The 16,975-nt window shown below is 34.5% G+C and overlaps 1 pseudogene; it reads left to right on the top strand.

Moving 5' to 3' along the window:
* Positions 1 to 632: 632 nt before the first annotated feature.
* LOC149226791 (magnesium-protoporphyrin IX monomethyl ester [oxidative] cyclase, chloroplastic-like) lies at positions 633 to 10,250 on the top strand (annotated as a pseudogene).
* The last annotated feature ends 6,725 nt before the right edge of the window (positions 10,251 to 16,975 follow it).

Below are 16,975 nucleotides of genomic sequence, written 5' to 3'. Positions count from 1 at the left end.
GGATCAGTGAGTTTGATTTTGAGATCAGGTACATCAAAGGTAAAGAGAACAGGGTGGTAGATGCTCTCAGCAGATGGGTATAGGTAAATCACTTAGTAGCTATGAGCTCCTATGGGACAGACTTACAGGATAGGATCTTGCAGGCAGGTGAGTAGGATGCCAGGTATATGGAGATTGTGCACAGGTTATAGTAGGATGCTGGTACAGGTATAGGTGCAGGTACAGGTGGAAGTATAGGTACAAGTACATGTACAGGTGCATAGGGTATGGATTATTGTCTTACAGCAAATGGGCTGGTCAGGTTCTGAGATAGGATATATGTACCATATAATAGTGAGATCAAGAAGGTGATATTGAGGGAGTTTCATGCAAAACCTTATTTAGGTAACTAAAGTTACCAAAAGACACAAACAACAATGAATATATTTTATTATTGGTCGAATTGGAAGAGAGATGTAGTAGAGTTCGTGGCTAGATGTTTTGATTGTCAGCGAGTGAAAGCCAAATGTAAGCATCCAGTTGGATTGTTACAGGCGATCATGATTCCAGAGTGGAAATGGGAAGTCATTTCCATGGACTTCATTATAGGTTTTCCAAAGACAGTGAAGTAGCATGATTCCATCATGGTCATTATGGATAGGTTAACAAATGTTGCACACTTCAATTCAGTGAAGTCTACATTCTTAGCTAGCGATGTAGTACAGGTATTCATCAAATATATGGTCAGACAGGGATGCGAAGTTCACTTCCAAGTTTTGAAAGTGGTTATTTGCAAGTTTGGGTGCAAAGTTGGCCTTCAGCATGGCTTATCATCCACAGACAGATGGAAATGCAAAGAGGGTCAACAGGATTTTGGAGGACATGTTGAGAATGTATGTGATGCATCAACATCGAATGTGGGAAGAGTATCTTCCACTAGTAGAGTTCACCTACAACAATGGTTATCATGAATCATTGAGGATGAGTCCTTTTGAGGAATTGTATGGGCAGAGTTGCAACACTCCCATCAGTTGGAGTGATCTAGTTAGAAAGGTGTTTATTGGACCAGATATGTTGGTAGACATGGAAGAAGAAATGCAAGTAATCAAAAAGAATCTAAAGATAGCATAGGATAGGAAGAAGAGTTATGCATATCAGAATAGGTTGTTCAAGAAGTTCCAGGTTGGGGAACAAGTGTACTTACACATCAAACCAAAGAAGAGCTCCTGTAGATTGGATCTTGTGTCAAGCTAGCACCATGATTTTGTGGACCCTTCAGTATCATTGAGAGGATAGGACCAATAGCCTATCGACTTGCACTACCTCCGATAGTGAAATTCCACGATATATCCCATGTATCTTTGCTTAAGAAGTATGTTAAGGATGTTGATCATGCGATTGACTGGTCTGTATTGAAGGTGGAACCAGGTGGAGAATTCTAGCTGGAGCCTTAGTGTATATTGCAAAAAAGGGTTCTCATGCTCCAAAACCAAGCAATCGAGCAAGTTAAGGTGCAGTAGAAGCACTTTGGGCCTGATGAAGCTATATGGGAGATGGCAGATCAGATGTAGGTTATGTATCCTCCCTTTTTTTCGGTTGAGGAAAAGTAGTTTTGTCTTGGTGTTTTGGTGTGATTTTGGTATATGTTTTGATGATGTTGGTTTATTTACATATGTATATGGATTTAAATACTGACACGAGTTGTGTTATAAAGCTCCACTATGTGATATGTTGTTATGATGTCATGTTATTATGCTATTATGTTGGTTACTTCTCATCAGGTTGATCATTATAAATATTGCATCGAGCTAAGTTATAAAGATCCATTGGAAGTATATTTTTCTTACAGCAGTTTTGTGTTTATAGGTGTTGTTGAACACTGAGGATGTTGTTTCCCCAAGGGGGAGGGTTCTGTAATAGCCCTGGTGAAAATTCCATGTAATAAAAGTAAATAAAGGAAAAATAATAACCATGGATGATGGGACACTTATTCCAAGTTGAATGTTGGGCAAAATCCTAGTGATGGGGATCACTTGTGATTGTTTATGGCTAAGGAAATTGGCAAAGGAAATGGCTAAGGATTTAGAAAGGAAAAATGGCATTTTGGCACATTTATTTATGAAAATAACGGAAATTAGGAGAAAATGGAGGTGAAAGGTGACAGGCTGCATGTGAGGAGGAAATTGAAGGAAATAATGGAAAATGAAGAAAACAGAGGCCTCATTCATTAAAAGGCTTCTAAGGATCAATTGGTAGCCCTTTTTTAGTTCAGTTTTGGAGCTCTCTCATTATTCTCTCTCTATCTCATACACTTGGAGACTTAGAGTTTTATTGGAGAACTCTTGGAGGGTGTGGCGTACTTGGATTCTTAGAGAAAGAAGGCAAAGGAAGAGCGGGAAAGTACAAGAAGGCATCGAGATTAGTAGTTACATCATATTTTCTTATAGGTATTGAGTTGCATGAATGTTTCCTTCACTAGTTTTGTCATGCATGCCATATGCATGTGGATTTTTTGTTGTGATTGTCATTGGCATGGAGGATGGTTGGGATTGATAGCGGATTGCCTCGCCTTTCCATTTCCTAGATAGCCATGGTGATTATGGGTTTATTTTCATTGTTGTGTTTTTGGTTGGTTCTCATATTTCCTTAGCTTGGGTTGAGTTACTTGTCTTGGAACCTTGGTTGAACAAATGATTTGAAGCCCTTGAACAACTTGGGTTGAGTTACTAGTCCTAGAGCCTTGGTTGGAAAAATGCCTTGGAACCCTTGGTGTGTTGAGTTACTAGTCCTAGAGTCTTGGTTGGAAAAACTCTCTCGAACCTGGTAAAAGTTGTGGGTTGAGTTACTAGTCCTATAGCCTTAGTTAAAAAAATTCTCTAGAGATCTTGAAGGCTTGGATATTGACCGATCTGATCATGGTTTTGTGATGTTTGACCGTGAGGTGGAATCACTATTTGATGGGTTGAGGTGGATGGCCTCTGGAAGCCCTAGATGATTTTTTATTTATGTGTTCTATGAGATCCCACATTCATGCTTGCAATATGGCATGGGGGTGAATGGACGAAGAGAGATTTGGCTCAGCCATTCTACTATCAGGTGGAATGTCGAAGTCGCATCCTAGGTTTAGATTTTTCATCATTAATGAAAGGTTATTTCTTCTTGTATTTCTATGAGAATTTTGATGGATTATATATGGTGTATATGGTTGTGATTTCATGGATAATTTTGTCTGTATATGTTGGTTATGTATGTGTTTTATGACAACAACCATGTGTGGCTCTCATCATGTTTTTACTTGTAATTGAGTGATCAATGTATTTATGACCTAATGGATGGAGTGGCAGTTGATGTATTGTGGCATCAATTGCTCTTAGTGATTCTTAGCTAAGTATGAGACACCTATGTTTAAAACTATTAATTACACCTGTAGATTACACATTTTCAATATGTTTGACGAAATGCATTTCATGGCTAGTAGGGGTCCATTCAAGGTCTTGAAGAAGTATTTTCTTTAGTACTATTGTTTTCATGTTATTTTACTGATCTGGAGAGAGGATTCAATTCTGGGTAGTGACATGGGCTCTGGGCCTGAAAAAGTGGCTCAAATCCCAGAGTCGTTGGCATAGCAATGATAGTTTGGTCTCTAGTCACTGGAAGGAAAGTGTGTGAGAGAAACTTTGGGTTGTTGGTCACACTCATGTTTATAACATGGGAGCGACTAAGCCTTAAATTGACCAAAATACCAGTGGGGACCCAAGGCAAGTTGTCTAAAGTATTGGATTGGTTCATGAGAATCCTATAGCTAATGATTAATGTCTATATGGTGTGTTTCTATCAATTCCACTTCCTTAACATGACTTAGGAAGTCAAATCATATCATTGTGGTCTCTCGTTGCATGTTTACCCCGGCCAGTCGATTTCTCTGATAGCTGTTGGAGGAGGGTGTTATACAAACACATAGGAAGCATTTCACCTGGAATGTCATGATTTAAAAATGAGAGGTGAAACTCCCTGTGACATTTTGGGCATCCTTCATATCATAAAGCGAGTTTTGGATATAAAAATAAACACTTGCACTCACCCAAACAACTAAAATTGTTATTAAACCTTTGATAGTGTTGCTTGAACATCGATTTGACTTTGATGACATAATAAAAAATAAAATTTATTTGACCAGTGATGACTTCTAACCTACACTGTAGCAATTTTTTTCTTATATTCTTACTATCACCAAGGATTATTCTAAGGCTCACTTTATTTTAGGCCTATTGTTCACTGAGTGACTCTATCTTCCATCCATGGCATTTGAGATGTTTCAGGCTTCTTCTACAGGGAATTTTGTGTTCAAATATATGTTTGAAATCACTCAAACTAGTAATGTGGTACAATCACTGTTGAGTTTTTTCTAAGCTTGGTTGGCTTCCCAAATTTGATTTTTGGAAAGAATCTTTCTTTTGCCTCTTACTTCTGGGTTTTTGACAAGAAATATCAAGACATTGTAGGCATATGCGTTCTCTTACATCATTTTACTTAGTTTGAAAGTATGAACATAATTATTTTGAAGCCTATATTCATAATCTGCATAAGGTACATGGATCAATGACATTGGGTCCACAGAAAGCTGCTATATTTTCATAATTTAAAACTAGTGTATGTTTGGTACAAGAGATTTTATTTATATCAAATTGTGCTTTATGCTAATCCCTAATTTCTTGCAGAGGAAGCCATAGACAAACAATGGGGAGAGTTGGGGAAATTGGAGAATTGATGATGAAATCGAGGACACTATCATGACCATATCATTTAGATTGTCAAGATATTCTACTTGATTTAAGCCTAGCAGATAGGTCATCCTGGCCTATGTTAGGAGTGGGATTTTGGTTTACAAATATAATTTCACTTTTCAAGGATGGAGAAACTTGCACGAACAAGAATGAAACAAGTGAATTTGTTTCATCTAATAATTTAAATCTCCATACATCAATAAATCAATGATTACATATGTTTGATGCATATTTTGGTTGGCATGGCTCCATTTGTGATGCAATTATGTTTAATTATTTGACCATCTCTTTATACAATATTTTCAACATCCCTACTAGCATGTTTTGAATATCACCTTATTCGTGGTTTGAAATTTTACCAATCTTCTTGAAAACTGAAAAGAACGATTTAAAAACCGATTGGATCATTCATCATCATTTACATTCTTCATAATTTGTATCTTCTTAGAAAAACTTTATATTCCCTGGTTATTAGTCCTTGTACAACATTCAACAAATGTGAAAACAAATGTTTGAAACATGTTAGGATTTATTGTTAAGTAGATTATTAGTAAAAATTCAAATAACTTTCACATTGATCACCTTTTGACACACCTAATTCCCCACTTTGCAACATTTTCATAAAGCTTCTAAGTTTTTTTCCACTCAGATTGTGATTATTTCAGTTTTCTTCAAGTTTTTTTCTCTACATGACACACATTATCCAATGTACATCATTTAGACATGCAATAATTCAAATATATTACTTTAATGTTAAAAGTCAAAATAACTTGCCATGTTTTCTTATTGGGATGTGCTTCCCTCACTCTTGATTTTATAATTTTATCCTCTAATCATTTATCAATAAAGGGTCTACATAATAAACTACACAAATCATGAAATATATTTTACAAGCATGTAAAGTATTTGAAGCTAAAAAAAAATTTGGATTAGGAAGCGCATATAATTCAGTAACATGCACCGACATGCCTAATATAGTTTTATGCGATGGTGAATTATCACTATATAATGTGCAATACTAAACTCATTTTTTTCGTAATTCCAAATTTTGTGTTTTATATAAAAACACACCATTGTGTGTTTACATAGATTATGCATTATGAACTACAAAATAATTTTAAAAGATAATAATTGAATATGTAATACATGGAGTAGTCAAATCTTCCCAAAAAGCACATATTTGTTGAAATAGAACAACAACTCCAAAACTTCAAGAGCTAATAAGGAAAATTTCACAACTTTGACCTAAAAACCAAAACAAAGGATCTGAAACTCTTCAAATACTCAACATAACTACATCAATCTTCAAATAAAAATGGAGTTAACTACACAAGCACTTTGATACCATAATGAGAAATCACATGTGGGCTACTCACAGGATGAACACCACGAAGGAATAACTCAAACTGACAAAAACTGAGACACCAATATTTATGTGGTAAAACCCTCAAAGAGGGAAACACCCACAAAGAAACATAAAATTTGTATCATTACTCATGAAATGAAATATGAACACACGAAGATATCCTTTGTTTTGTATTTGTTATCTAGATTATATTCCAAAACTAGGTCAAATCCTTACATTTATATATACTAGCTTGTGTAGCTAAGGTGGACCTAACCATTAGGCAAACCTTGGGTCCACTTGAGGCTATCTACAAATCTATGGTTGTGCCCATATGAAGTGGTATGTCTCCTAATAATGTAAAATACAAGTGAGCCTTGAGGGCCCCAACATAAGCAAAATACCAAGCATTGAAATTTGATTGTAATACGTGGAGTGGTTAGATCTTCCAAAAATACACAAGTTTGTTGAAATAGAACAACCACCCTAGTTCTTCGAGACTTAATAATTTGAGCTCCATAGGTCTAACCTCAAAACCAAAATAAGGGATCTGAAGCTCTTCAAATACCCAATATAACTAACTCAGTCTTTGAATGAGGAGGAGTGAATCTCATAAGAACTTTGATACCGTATTAGGAAATCACAAGTGGGTTACTCACAAGGATGGATACCACTTAGGAATAACTCATGTTGACCATAAACTAAGACACTGAGATTTACATGGTAAAACCCTCAAAATGAGACATCCATGAAGCAATAGAAAAGTTGTACTACTACATAAGAAATGGAGGGCTATATCCATTACAATAATCTAATCTTAATTAGGAAGAGAAGTGACCATCCATGATCTTTAAATAGAGATCATGGACCAATTAGGTGATAAAACATATATCAATTGTCATAAATACCTAGAACATGAGCACCATCGGAGCATCTATGCATGAGATAGAACAGTGACCATTAGATAACCAAAGCACACATGACTATAGTACATTAGACCAAGTTGGTCTTAAGAAACTCCTAAGGTCTAATATCCTAATATCCCCCCTTAAAAACAACTTGGTATTAGACAAAGAATTTATAAAATGACATGGGACAAGAGGGAGGCATTATGCTTGAACCCACTTGAGAGAGGGAAGGAGGCATAACAAATTTACAACTAATCCTAGATAGAGGAAAAGAACATTCTTTTTCTCCTTTAGGATTTATGAAAAAGAAAATAACCAATAAAGATTCAAAAAAAAGTCCAAAATTTGCATAAGCCAAAAACTAATTCCAATCTCTGTGAAAATATTTTATGGTTAAGGTTGCTGGCCTAGAACACAATTTTGGCCACACCTTTAGTGTAGATATTCAAAAAAAAAATTGCACAATCCTTTCAAAATTCCCAAAAAAAATTGTCCAAGAAATTAGATCCTTCACGTGGATTAAAAGTCCACAAAACAAAATTGAATTGTGATGCGTTTTGATGGATAATCCTCTCTATAAATTCCTCTGCCCGAAAGAAAAAATAAGTCTAAAACCCTTGAAGAAATGTTGTACATTTTTTAAAGGAATTTTTCAATCTATAGGCTATTGACTGAGTGCATGATGTTGAACTTGGTCGAACCTTGAAATTCTTAGTGAGTCTTTCAGGAATAGACCAAACCCTACACAAACTCGCCTAGTAATGAAGAGTTTGAAATTTTGATGAGATTAACCATGTCCTCCCCTTGTTTTTCTTCTGACTTGAGTAACTTTCAAGTAACCAGGAGACTCGGTGAGTCTTGTTCCAGTGGTTACCTTGAAACTCTAGAAAATTAACCCCCGTCCAATCTTTACAAAGATCTAGTTCAATCTATACTCCTGATGGACTTCTCTATTTCTTCTAAAACATTTTCTAGCCAAAGGTGCACAAGTAGGTTTGGAAGCCTTGATCATAGTGGGATGGAAGAGGGATAAAAGATGCTAGAAAAATATTAGGGAACCAAAGTTGAAAAAATATCTTGTACTTCCCTAAATCCAAGGGCCTTCCTCAATAACTTTTATCATATTTGCAACAAATACAAATTTTAATGGAAAAAAATAAAATAAAAAAATAAAAAATAAATCTTAAAATGAGGTATTAAGTGAAAGAATTGTTTAACAAACCCATTTATTCTTTCTTGGTTAGAAGAAAAAGGCTTCATGATTTAGCAAACAAGCCTACAAATAGAACATTTCTCAGTTAGCAAGATAGTCTTCTAATGCTTTCTCTCTAGACACTTTGCATGAAGAAGCCAGAGTTTCTTGACACATATTTTGAGCCTCTCCAAGGTAGTCAACAATTATCCACCAATTACACCCTAAAATGGACCCCATCTCAATAGCATCAAGCTACACATTTGAATTCCCCTCCACTAGTTGTTGTTTATGGGAACTTTGTAATGCTTCCTTAAATCCTTTAAAGGATTACAAACACCAGCCAACAACCTTCAAACTTACCAAATTGGTTGTGTCAAGTTGCAGCCAAAAGCACAAACCACTGCTTTCAGCAATTTGAAATTTAATTCTCTCGTGTACACCTTACATCTAGTGGTATATTCTATCCTCTTTCCAATGATACATTGAGTGATCATTACTTTAGTAAACTTTATTCAATTCAGATATGTATACATCTTGAAAAATAGGATATAATGTAGGGGTTAATACAGTCAAATTTCCTCTCAATTCAACATGGTTTGATGGATTCTATTACATACTTAGCTTGACATTTGATACCTTTTTTCAATATGGATATGGAATTACAAGAAACAATTGAGTTAAAAAATTTGATTTGATGAATATCCATTTGTATCATGTTATGAGATGACTTGGTGAATGGGTATGCAGGAAATTGACCTAACTCGAATGTTCATTTGCAGAAAACGAACCCATTTGTGGCTGAGATATTTTCCCTCATGTCCAAAGATGAATCTCACCATGAAGGGTATTTTATGTTACTTTGTACTTGTGGTTTATCAGATCAAATTCGTAGTTGTTTTCTGCAAAAATGGCTCCCCTTTCACATCTCCCTACATCTGTTGGCACTGTTGTTTACTAGATTGGATATATTTCCATTTGAAAATTAATTTGGATAAATTATTTATCTATAATATATTTTTTTTCCACTATAATTTCATTTTATGTTGTAATCTATCTATTGACTTTCTCAACTCAGTCTTTGACACATTGGGTTATAGGTTTTTGAACAAGGGTTTATCAAATTTCAATCTTGCACTGGACCTTGATTTCCTAGCTAAAGCATGCAACTATACTTTATTCAAGCCTAAGTTCATATTTTATGTAACTTACTTATCTGAGAAGATCAGTTACTAGAGATATATTACTATCTATAGGCACCTGAGAGAAAACCCTGAGTATCAAGTGCATCCTATATTCAAGTACTTTGAGAACTGGTGCCAGGATGAGAATAGGCACAGTGATTTTTTCTCAGCTTTATTGAAAGCACAACCATAATTTTTGAATGACTGGAAGGCCAATATTTGGTCAAGGTTTTTTTGTCTCTTGGTGAGTTAATCTTGAATTACATCTAATATATCCTAAAGATATAGGCAATATGATGTTTGTTATTTTCAGTCAATATTTATTGGATGCTTTACTCTTTCTTATTCCGTGTGAATTATTTCTTCTGTGTACACTTGCTTTCATTTTGCAAGTATATGTGACAATGTACCTAAATGATTGCTAGAGTACAACATTTTATGAAGGCATTGGACTGAACACAAAGGAGTTCGAAATGCATGTTATCACTAAGGTGTGTTAGAAGTTTCATATAGATTGCAATACTTAGAATCCATTTTGTGTCTAAAATTGATTTGTAGTGATTTTTGTGTGTGATGGATGTTAGCAATGTATTTTTATGACTGATGCAGACAAACTGACCTACATCAAGGATTTTTCCCATTGTCTTGGATGTTGAGAATCCAAAATTCAAAAAGAAACTTGACATGATGGTAGACATCAACCAGAAGATAATAGCAATTGGAGAAAGCCAAGCTCTTGGCTTTGTGAAGAATATCCAAAGAATTACTTTTATATTTGCTTTGGTGACAGAATTAATAACAGCTTATTTGATGTCACCTATGTATTACGTTAATTTTGAGCCACAATTTGTGTACTAGATGCATTTCATACATGCAAAACTACATTGTTGCACTATATCGTCAAGAATGGAGCTCTGTGACACTATGCCTTTCTTTGTGTTGTTTTAATTTTGAGATGTCCTACCCTTTTCTAGAAAAGCATTCATATTATGTCATAAGATTGTCTTTACATATGCACATGCTATATGCAATGTTGGATTTTTGTGATCTAAAGTTCTCAGTAATAGAAAGTCTCTATGTCTTGTTAGTAAACAAAATATTTAAACTCAATAGGTGTTTTTATGCCATGATTTGTGCAAACATTAATCTCTCATAACTTGATAGAAGTGGTAGAGAAAATATTAATCTCTCCTACCTTGACTGAAGTGGTGGTCAATATCAACACATACAAGAACTTTGTAGTGAAATATTATCAAAACTAATAGTGGGATATGCAAGAGTGTACATTAAGAACCTTGAAAAACACGCCCACTAAAGCTTGCAACATTGTTTATAGGAAAAGGAAATAATGTTTCTTTTTTCTAAACATATAAGTTAGTATATTAAATTTTAATGTATGTTTTCTTATTATTTTATATGGTTTCATACTTTAACACAAAAGGTCACCAAGACTTCACAATTTGTTATTATATAGTGAAAGATTTTCCAAGATCTTACAAGATTGTATAATTTAGTGAAAGATTCGCCATGATTTACAAGATAATATAATCTGGTGACAGATTCCCCAAAAAAATTATATATACATATCATATTATTGATAAAATTTCCTTCCATTTTTCCTATGTATCATGGGGATTTGCCCATTTATTATACATATAAATTTACGGGGGTTCTTAAAATGGGGTTTTTGAATGCCCATATATATATATATATATATATATATATATATATATATATATATATATTATATATATATATATATATATTATATATTATATATATATATATATATATATATATATATATATATAATATATATATTATATATATATATATATATATATATATATATTATATATATATATATATAATATATATATATATATATATAATATATATATATATATATAATATATATATATATATATATATATATATATATATATATATATATATATATATATATATATAATATATATATATAGATATATATATATAATGCATAAAAAACTAATTTTTTAATATGCATAACTTACCTGTCTTTGTGTAGATCATACTAATATATATGTTTTTTTTTAAATACAAATTTTAGACTAAGTTATGCTACATGAACACACACATACCTCTTAAGATGTGCGAAAAATTTCAAGGACAAGAATTTTGTTTAAAGGAAAATTGATAGATTATACAACACTAAACTTTTTTGCGAAAAATATCATTAGGACAACAACATAATTCTCCACAAATTTTATTTTTACTCCAAATCAAAATTCACAATGATTATAAGAATTTTAAAGGCTTCAATTCAATAAAAGAGTACAATTTGAAATTTCATCACCACATTTGGCCCAAAAGTGTAACCCCATATTCATGCATTCACCCTTGATTTCATCATAGTCAAATTTTCATTGCGCAACTCTAGGTTCCCTGCTACTCTAACTTCCCTCCTAGAATTAGAATAGAACACAAAGATTTTTTTATACATTATACGAAATGTGGAGGTGCCCATTCTTACATGGTCCATATTTATACCTTTTACTGAACATAGTTAATAGTTAAAAGGAGAATTCATTTGATATTAGATACTAAGGCTGCAATGCAAAAGCAAATTCAACATTTTCTTTGCACGAAGTGTGATGAGCCTCATAAATGGGTAATTATATGGGCTCATTTTACCTCCTAACCTAGTCAAATAAACCATTCTCTTAGCTTATTACATGATTTTCTGATTATATTTATGCTTATAGAGTGAGTTGATTTAGTTATGATGCCATGAGGTCTAATATGTGTTTAATGCAGATTATTGATGATTTTTGTGGTCAAAGTCAAGGATACAGTGGACAAATCGCAACAATAACTCAAAGTGGACAAAGGAGAGGACTTATAAGAGGGAATCCCCCTCATTTATTACTCCCCACTTTGAATTCCCCTTCATTCAGCTTGGAGTACAGGCAACCAAGTCATGCATTAGCTAGCAGCCGAGCAAGTGGAGGATAACTGTGTTGGAAATAATACTGAGAGGGGGGGTGAATCAGTATTATCAAGTCAAATATTCCCTTTTAAAATCCAGATAATATACACTACTTCAGTTAATTAAACCTGCGTATATACGCAACTATGTAGAAGGAAACCCGCGTATACAATGCAAACTTATAATTTACTTTATCTTTCAGATGTTGATTGTTAATCTGTGTATCAGAATTAAATAACCAGTAACCAGAAACAGTAAAACAGAGCAGAAGACAATCACACACAAGAACACAAGATATAAGCTGGAAACCCAATGTGGGTGAAAACCACCTGTTGCATTTCGTCTCTATCTTCTTTTAATTAGAAACTTATTTTTACAATGTATTGGTGCAGTCCTTTACCAATACGCAGGTTGTAACCTGCAGAGAGCTACAACCCTCTCTCGTTCTCCAACTTCTCCTGGAAGGGAGCTACAACCCCCTTATCTCTTGCACTAGCCAAGATACTATTACGCAGGTGTTGGCCTACAGAAGGCTACAACCTTCTCTTTCTTCCAGGGACCACGTTTCATAAATTTTCAAACTGGATCCATGAACATCAATCAATCATCAAGAATTTCTACATTAAACAATCTCCTTTTCACCAACTAGAACTAAATCAAGTAGATACTTTTCTGAGAGGTGTACCCAAAACACAGTAACAGTAACAGCATGCCAAATTCTGAACCCTGACCACTGCAGCAATAAAAAGAAGCAGCTAGAACATAAATTAAGAGATGTACGCTACTTCATTGTTCAGAAACCTATGTGTGTGCGCTTCTGTGTCGAAGCCAACCTGTGTATACACTCCTTTCCCTTACCAAAATGGCGTGTATACGCGCCTCCGCTTCACTAAACCTGCGTATAGATCTATAAAGGATAATTCACTCTTTCAAAAATTCAGACACTGATTAGCCCAGAGTATCAGGTTATAGATCAAGCATGCGCCACATATAACATATCAAAATCATACAAAGATACTATCATTCAAGCCTTAAGACTATGACCCATTAATAGAACTTATCTTTCTCTTTGCGCTAAGGTTCCTCCTTCATTCAGATCCAAATCTACACCATAACCCCAATCACCAATATTTTAGATCTAGCACATATTAGATATTCAATTAATTTAGATTATTCTTTGCCAAATGATCTCCTTCCTCTTTTATAGTCTTAGGCCTTTCACAATACCATGGTCCAAAACCATAATAAACAATACCAAGGACCCAATACTTGGGATCAACACTTCTGACGAGATACCATGGTCCAAAACCATAGGTTCAAATACCAAGGACTAACTACCACGGACCAAAAGTAAATTCTCCAACATATACGCGCTTTTACTTGCGTGAAAGTGCGTGTATATGCATACGCGCCTTTGTAACGTATAACCCGCGTGTATACGCGACTTCATCTAGGTGAACCTGCATATATGTCTTTTTCTTCATTCTGAGAGCCTGTACTGAGATCCTGTCACCAAAGAGAGTTGCCATCAAGGACAACATCTATTCCATAGCTCCAATTCTGTGCCATAATGCCAACAATCTCCCCCTTTGGACTTGATGGCAATCCCAAGATCCCCAAAGTCATTCTCCCCCTTTGTCATCAAGGGCAAAGGGTTGTGCTCCCCCTGAGTACATGCTGAAATTTTTGCCTTGCTGTGCTGACCATGCTCCCCCTGACTGTAGGCAAGATCTGCAAAAGGATGTTCTTCAATAAGAACCATGACTTATACATCATAAAAGACCTTCCTATCACCAAAAGACTCAATACATACATCCATCACCCAACCAAGTGGGGATCATCCACCTGAAACCAACAACAGCTGTGAACTAGAACCAAAAGCTTCTAAGATAATGCCAACAATGCATTATTAGAAGATTATCTGCTCCCCCTGAACCTGTGCTGGATGGTCTCTGCCAGACCCATATCAAAATATCTTCAACCAACACCAGTCCCTACTGATATCCATCAAGCCTCAATATACGTGACTATCTCTGCCCAACCCAGCGTTTGTACACGAATCCTCCTCAGGCAACTCACGTACACCCATTTTTCTCTAAAAAAAACAAGTTTTAACAGTAAGATGATGCATCAACTACTCCCAGATTCTGTCTGAGGTATTTAAAAGTTTCCCTGGGCAGTGGTTTGGTGAGAATATCAGCAACTTGTTCCTTAGAAGGAACATACTCCAATTTGACCTTTTGTTCCAACACTTGTTCCCAGAGAAAGTGATACTTGATCGGTATGTGCTTGGTCTTTGAATGCATGACTGGGTTCTTTGAAATTCTGATTGCACTTGTATTATCACATAAGATGGAGATAGGTGGTGTATAAGTGATTTGAAAATCCTGCAAGGTTTGCATCATCCAAAGGAGTTGAGTGCAGCAAGATGCAGTAGCCACATATTTCGCTTCAGCTGTAGATAAAGCTATCGAACTCTGTTTCTTGTTGAACCAAGATACTAATCTGGAACCCATAAAGAATGCACCACCACTTGTGCTCTTCCTGTCATCCACGCTTCTGGCCCAATCTGCATCTGTATAAGCATGAAGTGTGAGATCTGTATCTCTAGGATACCATAAGCCATAGTTTTGAGTTCCTTGAAGGTACTTGAAGATTCTCTTGACTGCCTGAAGATGATTTTCCTTAGGATTGCATCATTATTACTTTTAAAAAAAGTATGATGTAAGCATCATCATGTCTCCTCATTAATCCTACTTTATTAATATGTGTTCTTAAATTGAAAATGGAAAGGAATGAAGGATCGAAATACCATAATACTTTTAATTTCAACCATCCAACAATTTAAACCCTATTAAATTAAGTTTCATTTAATTTTAACCACTTTTATTAAAACCAATCAACTATCCATCTTCATGATTTTTCATGATGAATGAGACATAAAATTGGCATATGAATCTCTTTTGTTTGTGGGACAAAACCTCTAAATTGAGAATGGTAGAGAATTCAAGGATTGGATAACAATATATTAATTTTTGTTTGTTTGTTAGGTAATGTGAGTCTTGAGATGACTTGTAATGCTAACCTATGGCTTGAGTAACCACAACCTTGAGGCATCTAAGTCGTCAAAATCACTTGGGGATCGCCCCTGGCCTAGGCCACACCAGCCCTTAGGATGACTAGATTTTTTCCCACTAAATTTCAAACCAATTACCTTTTCACCACGAAGTGCCTTAGCAGATCACCTTGCCACCATTTATTTTATGCCCCGTGGGCAGATGACAATATATTGTTAATTGGTGTGTTACTTTTTAATTTCAACTATCCAAAAGTTTTAATCTTGTTCAATCACATTTTGTTTAATCTTTAACTATTTCTATGAAAACCAACCATTTATCTATATTTATGACTTAGTCATTATTAATTAGACACCAAGTCCACATATAAAACAACCCTTTCACACATTAATTTAATAACTAAAATTTATACAAATTATATACTCTACTTATTTTATATATTTTAATGTAGGCAATTGAGTGTATCCCAGTGGTTGGGAGGGTTTAATGATAACTTCCTCACCCTAGGTTCAAGTCTCATTGTGATATGATGCTCTAGTGGGAGCCACCTTTGTACTAGTATGTTGATTATGTAACTCTTCCTTGATCATTAATCTAACTAGGACAACCATCTTTAGCTACTATCCATGAATGCAATTTCCTTATGTCTAAGGAAAACTAGTTGGTTCAAGTCTCATTGTGATATGATGCTCTAGTGGGAGCCACCTTTCTACTAGTATGTTGATTATGTAACTCTTCCTTGATCATTAATCTAACTAGGAAAACCATCTCTAGCTACTATCCGCGAATGCAATTTCCTTATGTCTAAGGAAAACTAGCTTTTAGCCAAACAAAAATAGTTTTAAGGCATACTACACACCAATATCTAATGTTACCTTACATTAAAGTTGAGTTCACACATCTAATGTTACTTTACATTAAAGTTGAGTTCACACTAGATGTGAATTTATTTATTTAAAATCAATAAAAATTAACCAAAAAATATAAAAGGAAAAAACCTAAAAATGGCATTAGTATTGCTGCAACCCTTTGTTCTTTTTGAATTATCAGAGGAACCATTTGGCAAGTTTTTAGGAGGGCACAAAGTTCCTACATCTGATATCTCAGCTTTCTGATTCCATGGTAGAAACTGTTTGGGGTGAGCATAAACACTTCGTTCCTGATCCTTATCCTCCAATATTCAATCATGCCTTGATTTTTAGCTGTAAACTTCGACAATAAACGTGTTATACTTTTTCTATTGATTGCAGGTAAACCAATAGTGTTCTCCCGAGAATGAAAAGGCTTGAAATTATCAGACAACTTCTTCATGTTTATCTTAGTCTTTCCAATCTTTATTGAAAATTTTGTTCATTTAACAATGCATTATGATCGGTCTATTAGGATTAATATAAATTTCAACATTGGTACTGAAACTTATTCTATATTAGGGTTATTTGATTTTGTTTATATTCTCTTCATTTCATAGTAATATGCATAATTTTTGGCATTGTTTTATTTGTTCTATATTTCTAAACCTTTCAAACTTGTTTGAA

This window comes from Pinus tabuliformis, chromosome J (genome assembly GCF_031772625.1).
Source record: "Pinus tabuliformis cultivar Carrire ecotype Pingquan chromosome J, CPIR1, whole genome shotgun sequence".
NCBI classification, from domain to species: Eukaryota; Viridiplantae; Streptophyta; class Pinopsida; order Pinales; family Pinaceae; genus Pinus; species Pinus tabuliformis.
The sequence above is the reverse complement of the archived record's forward strand: the minus strand, read 5'-3'. Positions and strand labels throughout refer to the sequence as shown.